We start from the raw sequence: 10,859 nt of genomic DNA on the forward strand, positions 1-10,859 counted from the left end.
TCAACCCCTCCAAGACCGAGTGGCTGTGGGTACCGGCACCTCGGTTCAGCCAGCTGACTCCATCGCTGGCCATAGGGGGCGAACAACTGTCCCCTGTGGAGCGGGCGCGCAATTTGGGCGTCCTCCTCGATGCCGGGCTGTCAATGGAGGACCATGTGGCAGCCGTGGCAAGGGGGGCGTTCCACCAGGTCCGCCTGGTGCGCCAATTGCGCCCCCTACTGGACCGGATCCTTCTCTGTGATGGGCCCAACCCTCTGGAATGACCTCCCCCCAGACATTCGAACTACCACCGACCTCCGTTCCTTCCGGCAAAAGTTAAAGACTCACCTATTTCAATCAGCTGGCCTGGCACTTTCTTAGTTTTACCTCCCGGGGATTTATTCTATTTTAATTGGGTTTGGGGTTTTAATTGTGATGTTTTTAGGATTAGAATATATTTATTTCTTAGTACAGCCTATCTCCCCCTCCAAATGTATCTTAAATGTATTTTTATTATTATGACCGATTTTATGGTATTGACTGTACACCGCCCCGAGTCCCTTTCTGGGAGAGGGGCGGTCTAAAAATCTAAGAAATAAAAAAAAATAAAAATAAAATAAAAAATATAAAAATAAAGCTTGCAATTTGATTGAAGGACCTTTTTCTAAAGGGTGAAATGGCAGTTGCCCCTGATGCATAAGTGCCTAGGCGGCTTGGACATTGTTATTGATGGGGATTCCCAGTGCTGTTGAAAGAAACTTCCAATGTCCGAATGGCAGACCTCTCTGATAAGCAGCTTCCAAGAATGTAATATACTTGATATACGTAATGGTTGATATGATATGTCAACCAGCTAAGAGTTTAGACAATACCTATTCTCAAACTGCTTATGTTCCATTGTGCAAGAGTTAGAACATTTGTCAGACTGAGAGCACCTTGACTGATTGAAGAGTTTTGTTCTATCACAGTGCAATTTGTGTAATTAAATTAAACTCTCAATAAAAAACATTATTTTCTAATTCTTCCTAAGATTCTTTTGGTGCCATTATTCCAGTTGCAATATGCCTTTTTGAAACAGCAAAATTAGCCACACTTTTCTAAGGCAGCTGTTCTGCTTGCTTTGTTTGTCTTCGGCTGATTTTCTTGGAATCATTTATAGTAAGTGCTGTGAATTGTAAACTATATTTCCAATTACGTGGTAGATAATATAACATAAAAGACCAAATGTCACACTCAGATGGAAAAATATGAACCAAGCATTATAGTTATAATATGTACATGACTTTTAATTGTTAATTTCTTCTGGGTCCTGGTTCATCAGAAACAACGCTTAAAAGATTATAGTTGAATGTGTTGCATTTTGAGACCATTAACTGGTTAGTCAGGAGTAGAAACAGTGTTAAAGGAAACTTGGTTAAAGCCATAATTAATGTTATATTCTAGAGTTTTCAAGTTAAATCTTAAGGGATGATGGGGTTTAAGGGATGATCTGCTGAGATATAGTTGAGATTAAATTCAGCTTCAGCTAAGAACAATAATCAGGATAATCAAGATGCTTCTTTCAAACAACTGGAAAGCTACAGATTTGTCACAACTAGGTTGAGCAATCAAATTAATTCCAGAGTGGGCTACAGGTTTAATAAGTCTCTGTGTAAATATCCTGTCCCAGTGACATTTGCTCACTCAATAAATTTAGTATAACAGGCTCTATACATGGTAAAAGATTGTCACAGGAGCATGCATTTTTCAATTTTTACCTCCCTCCTTTGGAATAGTACCTTATATATTTAAATGTTGAAAACCCTGGTTATTGTACCATACCATGGAGATTTGTTATCAGGTAATTTCCAGGTAATGAATTGGATTACTGCATATTTGTGCTTTTAAATATATGCAATTACAATGTATGGTTTCTTTTTAAATATGATTATGTATGTTTGTTAAATCCCAATTTACATATGTAGGAGACTGTATGCAACTTAATCAAATTTGATATTAGTGCAGGCTTAGACAATTTATGGTGTTTCAGATATGATTTAACCTGTCCCTATCAGTTGAAGTCTAAAAGGCCAATAGGAAAAGAGGCTGAAAGTTATAGTTGAATAACACCCGAAATGCATGTAAAACAATCATTCTAACAAACCCGAAATGTTTTTGTTGAAAAAAGATTCCAGGTGTTCTGATGAAAGATTCCAAGCCACATGTTTATGCCACTGGGCTTGAAATTTTGGACCTGGATAACCTAGAACTACGCCGCCTATGGTTTGACCTAAGCACAGTACACAAAATTGTCTGCTACAACATCTTACCTGTCAATGACTACTTCAGCTTCAGCCACAATAATACATGGGCAAACAATAGATACAAACTCAAAGCAAACCACTCCAAACTTGATTGCAGAAAATATGACTTCAGCAACAGAGTGGTCAAGGCCTGGAATGCACTACCCGACTCTTATGTTACATAATAATAATAATAATAATAATAATAATAATAATAATAATAATAATAATAATAATAATAATAATAATAATAATTTTATTTGATTAGCCGCAACCCTCTCCCGAAGGACTCGGGGCGGCGTACAATCAAAACGGATAAAATACACATAAGACAAACATATATACAAAAAGAACAGAGACATATACATATGTGCATGGAGGAGAGTTGACTTATAAGCGAAAGACAATTAAAAACACAATTTAAAATCCCCTTAAATAAAATTACTAAATTAAAAAACCCATCAGGAGCGTTACGAAGTTATGGTTGAGCCAGGCCAGCTATTTGGAAAAGGTGGGTCTTGAGCTTGACACGGAAGGAGCGGAGGTCAGTAGTGGTCCTAATATCCAGGGGGAGGTCATTCCACAGGGCTGGGCCCGCCACAGAGAAGGCTCTGCTCCTAGGTGCCGCCCCATGGCACTGTCTGGTGGACACCCTCAAACCCCAAAACTTTAACCTTAAATTGTCTACCGTGGACCTCACCCCATTCCTAAGAGATCTGTAGGGAACGTGCTTAAGTGCACCAATGTGCCTACAGTCCCTGTCCTACTGTTCCCTTTTATTTGTACTCATTTCTTATGTATATATGTATACCTGCTTATACTTATATGTTTATCTGTTATATTCATACTTATACTTGTTTTCTCATACATGCTTGACAAACCAAAATAAATACCTAAATAAAACTGTTAAAATCTTGTTACTTAGGGAATTGGGGGGGGGGGGAAATGAAGACTTCTCAATTCTTGAATCTGGTGACACTGACATATACATTTATTTTGCTTTCATGACATCTGGCCTGTTTTCGCAAGTAAGTTTTAAGAAGGTTAAATGGAGCAGTCTTTACCAGTTTTATATGCTAAAGAGAAAGAAAAGAGGAGAAAATGTGTGATGGATCTGAAAATGGTCTTCTGTATAAAGTAGGGTGCTTTATGCAAAAGAATGCTGGATTATGTGCCATTCATTCAGATAATCAAAGGTACAGAAACCATCTTTCCCCTTGTTCTAACAGAAGATAATATCTGTAGCTCAGGGTTGAAATGTGGAGTTGTTGCTGCTCTATGGGCTTGGTTGTTTGCTTGCAGATGGCTCATTACTCAACTGAGTAACATAATCAGGACACTGATGTTTGCAAGCAAACAACCAAGCTAAGAGAACTCCAGGAACGCCAAATTTCACATGTAAATATCTTGGACCACCTTGAAAGGGATAATCCTGAAAGATACAATAAAGTGAGCAATAGTGTTTCAGAGTCAGGTCACAGTCTGTTCAACTAATCATCTAACTATAATATATTACCCTGAGGCTATATTCCCCGAATCACAGTTTCATTTTCTTTAAATGCTCTTTCTCAATTCATCTCTTACAGAAACCATTACATTTGTCTTCAAGATCCTAGTTTAGTTCTGACACTTAAGTGCTCTCCAGAGAACAATTGTGCTAAACAGAAAGTCACAGCAATTTATATGATTAAAAATACCAATAATGTTTATTTCATTACTTGGTGAAGAGGACATGAAAATCTAGATGAATGTGCATTAAAACAAATCCACTTGGATTGTTCTATAAATGTCCTTTTCATCGAGTACATTAGTCAATGGCTACATGTTCTGGGAATGGCTGGAAAGTATGGATCAGCTGCTATCGTTGCTGAACATAGTCATTGCCAGGCACATCTTTCTTGATTAAGACTATAATTGCCCATCACTGGTAATGCTGGACATGTTTAAAGGGACGAATTGGAGTTTGACTTCCATCATTATCTGGAGGCTATCACTTTAGAGAGGATTAACATAGACCTTGAGTAATAACCTAGATTCAGGAATGAATACCAGAATAACAAAGTTGGTAGGGACCTTAGAGGCCTTCTAGTCCAACCTCCTGCCGAGGCTCAGGCAGGAGACTCTATATCTGGGATAGCGAACCTATGGCACGAGTAGCCATTTGTCAGGGCACGCAAGGTGCTGCCCTGTCAGCTGGCCGCGCACATGCGCGTGCTGGCCAGCTGAGTTCACCCTTTTTTAAAGCCATTTTTCGCTCTCCCCAGGCTCCAGAGGCTTTATAGGATCCTGGGGAGGGCAAAAAGAACCTTCCTGCCCCTTCCTCCGAAGGCTTCATGAGCTTCGCTGAAGCCTCCTGAGCGCAAATAACTGGCCCTATGGGCAAACCGGAAGTTCAGGAATGGACTTCCAGTTTGCTCGGAGGATTGCTTTGAGCACTCCGAAGGCTTCAGGGAAGCCTCCTGAAGGTCCCTGAAGCCTTCAGAGCGCTTAAAATGACCCTCTGAGCAAACTGGAAGTGACTTCTGGTTTGCTCGGAGGGTCGTTTTGACTGCTCCAGAGGCCCTGAAGGTCCCTGAAGCCTCTGGAGGGCCTCCGGGGGGTGGGAGAGGCTGTTTTCGCCCTCCCCAGGCTCCTATAAAGCCTCTGGATCCTGGGGAAGGCGAAAAAAAATGCAAAAATGGGGGGCCGCGCCTGTAGTGCACGCATGCACACTCAGGGTGGTCCATGCATTGCATTATGGGTGCGGCATGCCCACACACGACCCCCCTGTGCTCCCCCCACTTTTGGCACGCGAGCCAAAAAAGTTTCGCCATCGCTGCTCTATATCATTTCAGACAAATGGCTGTCCAATTTCTTCTTAAAATCTTCCTTTGTTGCAGCATTCACAATTTCTGGAGGCAATCCATCCACTGATTAATTGTTCTAACTAAGATGGTAATTATGGGGATATTGGATGGGATATTTAGCAAAACCTGATATCCAAAACATCCAAATTGTGATTACAGAGAAATCGCTCTGCAGGGAAGCCAATGTCCTTCTTGGAATGACCTAACCTTCCAAATGGAGGAAAAGTAGAAAAGATTTCTGTTTTTTGAGAGTTGTCTATTTAAGATTGTCTATTCAGAGGGAGATTGGAATCCAAGAGATGAAGTGCATGTCAGGCAAAATGAGATGATTTTATCTAAAGAGAAGGCCAATACAATCTTCTTTTTGGATTGGGATCTAGGGGATTTGAGATTGAAATTCTTTTCACCTTGCTGTAGTTCCAAGGCCATCAGATCCCATCTCAGCACTTTACAATGGACAAACAAAAGAAATAAATAAAATACCCCCCCTTTTTTTTCTATTTTAGCAAATTACAAAAAAACTAATTTACCTGGAGACTCTTTTGAAACAAGTGGGATAATTGATTTCATCTCATTCATTGTTCCCTACACAAATACACATACACTCGAACTGTACAAAATCCCTGAATTGCTTGTTTGTTTAGAGAGTCTGCTGACAGTTACTCCTGGATTATGTTCTAGCCTTTTACCATAGGGATTCTGTGCCTTTCTTTTCATCTGGATATTGGCTCCAGAATAGAGTCTGCCACCAATTCCTGTTCATTAACTATATCTTTTTTTGTACAAGGCAACAACCAGAGGAATCATTTACTCATGTTCTGAAAGCAGATGTCGGATGGATATTGAAGTATCTAAACAGCAGTCCTTTGATATCAGAATAAGACAATCATGTTCATGCTGGCCATAGGCCAGTAGGAGTATCAGTCGTTTGACTGTTTACTATCAAGGATATTAAGCAAGTCCTCTAGCCCATGAAGGAAGGGAGTAAAGCCAGTGGTGAAATTCAAAAATTTCCCCTACCAGTTCTGTGGGTGTGGCTTAGTGGTCATGTGACCGGGTGGGCGTGGCTGCATAACTGACTCACACACAATGTAAAAGCATCCGGACTTCACACAACAAGCAGGAACCTCACAGAGTCATAGAGAGCTCAAAAACCAACGATCTCACTTTACACAAAAATAACACAAAAGCTGCATAACTGACTCACACACAATGCAAAAGCAGCTGGACTTCACACAAAATGGCCCCTGCAACAAGCAGGAACCTTACAGACATTCAGGCACAGCTGATGGTCGCACAGCTGATCGGTAGTAAAAAAAAATGCTTAAAAAATTTCCAAGGATTGCCCGGCACAGCTTATTGTTGCACAGCTGATCATTGGAACTTTAAAAAAAACTTTTTAAAAGCATTTTTTTTTTACTACCGGTTTGGGCGAATAGGTAGCAAAAATATGCTAAAAAAAGTTTTAAAAAGTTTTTAAAAGTTCCAACAATTGTGAAGCACAGCTGATCATCGGAACCTTTTTTTTAAAAAAAACTTTTTAAAGCATTTTTTTACTATCAGTTCGGGAGAATGGTAGCATTTTTCACTATTGGTTAGGGTGAACCAGCCCAAAATGGTAGCATTTTACCCCTGAGTAAAGCCCATCCAATACAACTTGTTATTCTGCACTTACTCCTGCAAACCATCTGTCTATCTTGCTTTGGCTCTAGGACATGGAATAGTCTCTGCAGCTGAAGATGGTTGCTGAAAAGAAATGGGGAACAACCGGTTCTGAGAGTGAGCTAAATATGTGTAGCTGTGAGGCCAATACATTCTAGAGGGAGTGAGTTGCATCTTAGCCATATATATATATAAATATATATCCAAGTATGTACTTTGGAAATAGGCCTTTTCATTTGTTTCAGAAACTAAGGGGTCCACACAAATATCAGACTTGCATAAAGTCAGCAGACTGTATCTGCTTATTAATCCTAGTCATGAAGCACACGTAGGAGACGAAAATATAAATTTAACTTGCAAACAATCTTGGGTTGAATTAGGAAAATATTAAAGTTCATTGGATCAAAATCAAAGCTCATTATACACTTGAGAATTATGAACCTACTAAAGTTGAATTTCAGAGGCATTACTACTAGGACTTAATGGCCAATAAGCAGTATATAAATCAAAGTAATAGAATGGCAGTGAAATGAATGAATGAATAAGAAAAATATACCAGACTGCAGGGCAAGCACTGGTTCCCTCAACTTAAAGCTTTCTAATGTTTTTCCTGTCTCAGAGGTTTTCTATTGGCAATACCAGTGCTTGGATACATGGCGAGCTGTTTGTAGGATCACTTTGGGGTATTGTGGGCAAATAGATCAGACAAATCCAGAGCAGATGTCTGGACCTTGGGGGCCCAGAAATTGCCAGAGGAAATGGCTTGATGACATTTTTTGACAATTTCAGTTTATGGTCCCTCACTGGAAATTGCTGGTGTTAGTTGCAGAAAACAACCTGATTGCCACCACTCTAACCAGATATTGTTTTATAGTATGAATCTTTTTGTTCCCCTAAGTTGTACTTTTGTTTCCATTCATGCCTAGGGTCAAAATGTTGCTTCAGTGTTGACAGGAGTGTTTCCAAGCCTGAATTTTGCTGTTTCTTATTCTGATCATGTGGGAGAAAAAAAATCCTTAGATTGAGGATAGTACCGAGGAGAAAAAAAACATGCACGCTTTTCTATAGAGGAATGCGATAATGATGTTTTCCTGCTATTGTTGATAGGGAAAATGTAAATAACTTTCTTGTAACTGACATTTTGACTTAAATGTCACTTTTGCGCTCCTGCAAAACTAGAAAATGACTTAATTTTAAAAGACGGCCAGTATTAACAATAACCAATAGCTGCGTTGCTGGAGGGTTGTTTGTTTGTGTTTGACTCTCCATCAAAATGTCTTTTTAGCCTGTTTTGTGCTCTTTGTGCACAAGTTGAATAATATTAACAAAGGGCAATGAACTCAAAAGTTAAAAAAAGAGAAAATTTTAAACAGCATTCAACCTGAGATAGAGGAAAAACAGATTGCAATTGGAAGAAAAAGGACTGATAAATTCGATTCATGAGGGAAACAAAAGTTCTTATCGCAGAATAGTGATCTCCTGTATTGGATATGCACCTGTATTATGCAGAAAATATACAGCAAGGCACATTGCAAATATTGAATGCTTCAAATATAAATGAAAACATTGGAATTGATTTGAGCTGATTCCAAAGTCAAACTGATTTGGATGCTTCCCACATTCTGCTTTAATATTATGAATAGGTTCAGACTAAATCAGGACCAGCACAGAACAGGATTGATATTTTATTCAAATTACATTAGTCTTGAGATTGGATTCAGATATTTGTATCAAACTGGCTTGATTTTTCCGAAATGAGTATTCAGATTAATTAGGCTTCAGTTTGGCAACTTTAAAGCACAGTATTCTACAATCCAGATTCCCTCAGATTTATTGAACACTGGTCATTTTGGAAGCTGTGACCCAATATAATTGGAGGTTAGAGAAAACTGGTTAAAATCATTTTAAAGCATACATAGTTTAACAATATTAGTTTCTCAGACATGCATCAAAATACTGGATTTCAAATTATGTGACTAAAACTGACTTTCTTAAAATGTTGACATTCAGATATTATAAACTGGTCAGTTTTTTTTAAAGGAATTATGATTTGCCCTGCACACACATGTGTGGTAAGAGACTAGGTGTGGTACAATAGTTCAGCTGTTGAACTAGGACCATGGAAACTATGTGTCTTTCAGCCAATCATTTTCTCAGATCAAACTGTGATCCTTAGAACATACAGTAAAGAGATTCCCTAGCTGAGAAGTGTCGTCTTCTCTATGAAATTCTTGGTTTCATATTATTTTTCCCAACTTAAATTCAATGCATGATGTGAAGGTATGATTATGTCCCTCGGGTAGTATATTGTATCTAAAGTTAAATATTAAGAATAACAAAGGTCATAATTACACTTCTTTTGTACCATTGTGTGGATGTATGCTTTGATAAATATACCCATTATGACATCTAATTAAATCTGCCCTTTTTAGCTGTTTCTTGGAAGTTTCACAGTAGAGTGCCTGTGGGATTACTTTGGTATTCAAGTCTGCTGATCTTCTCAAGAAAATTTACAAAATTGATGAGGATGAGGCAGGACTTTGCTTTGCTAGATCTATTTTGATTCTTTCTCATTAATGCTTGTTCTGCTATTTTTTTTCCAGGTATTTGAAGTCAAATGAGTTCTACCCATTTACAGATGTCAGATGTTAAACCCATGAGCTTATCATTTCCTTTTGTCTTAGATTCTTTGTTATTAAACTAGTTTGAATTGGCTTTCTTCCCCATTATGGGGACAAGTTTATTGAGGCTGGCTATTTTAATAGAGTAACATTCTCACCTTTGAATTCCTCAATTGTCTCATTACTGTCTAGATTCAGTAGTGTTTAATTTTAAGTCGTTGATTGACTGAAGAACTTCCTTCTTACTTCTCTTTGAATTTTAAGACACTTTTTTTAAATTTACTACACAAAATTATCCCATTATCTTCATTGCAAATGGAATACATTTATAGCTGGAAGGTTTTTTTCTTTTTTCTTAACTGTATTAGTATTCACTATATATCTTCTATTACATACTTGGTGCTGACAGCTGCTGACCTCAGATGACAATAGATAAATGTTTATGACAAACATCAATGGCTGAATGTGTTACTTATACCTCCCATCTAAATGAAATGAATTAAGTACAATTTATCTGACTGATGTTTTTTGAAATAGGTTGAACCCTACAGAAATAGCGCAATGAATCTGCTTGCCTCATAAATTGTTGAAACTGAAATTGAACCAGGACATGGTGGTATAATGATTTGGGGCATATTGCAGGCTTTACAAAAGAAGTCTAATATTCAGGTACCAAGGATGGCTCTGCAATTTTGCAGGTTTACCCTTAGCTAGATTGGCCAACTGCTTTGATCTACAAGTTTTAAAAGAGGCTGAAAAATGGAATTTCTCTGTTGAATTTATATACCAAGCCCTATATGCCAACTGTACATTATTACATGGTCTCCAGTTTGGTCACCAGTATATATTTGATGGAAGTTGATTCATATCCAGGTATAGATAATTTTCCTTTAGAGGCACTGACCTCCCCTTCAAATTGGTACACCTTTAGATATGTTTTTCTCACATGTGGAAATACAGACATGGTTTTTATATGTAAAGTAAAATGAAATTTGGAATATTTTCTTCCTTAAAATCTTAAATGCCCCCGAAATGAAAAAAAAAATTCATTAATGGAAAGAGGTAGGATAGCCCATCAGATATTTGAAAACTATAACTTTCTTATTGAGAAACACAAGTTACCAAGCAGAGAGAAGCATCAATCAAGAATATAAGTATAGTTTGAAAGGATGGCTAGACTAGGAATCTTTGGTGGGTAAAAGTTACCTCCTGCTCAAACATCAGCATCCAGGTTACTGGAGTTGAAAAAATATCAATCAATTTTAAAAACCAAGAGAAGAGAAGCTTTGATGAAATGGACTGCACTGCAGCCTAAGATGAATATTCCTCCATTTTCTGGCAAATGATACCATGTCAGATTAATCATACCACCCAGGGGTGGTATTTACATACCTTCCCTACCGGTTTGCAAATGTGAGCATGCCAGCTCTGCACATGCTCAAAGCCTTTAACACATTCACTTTTTGACT

The sequence above is a fragment of the Natrix helvetica genome, assembly GCF_964273705.1.
Source record: "Natrix helvetica genome assembly, chromosome: 2".
NCBI lineage: Eukaryota > Metazoa > Chordata > Lepidosauria > Squamata > Natricidae > Natrix > Natrix helvetica.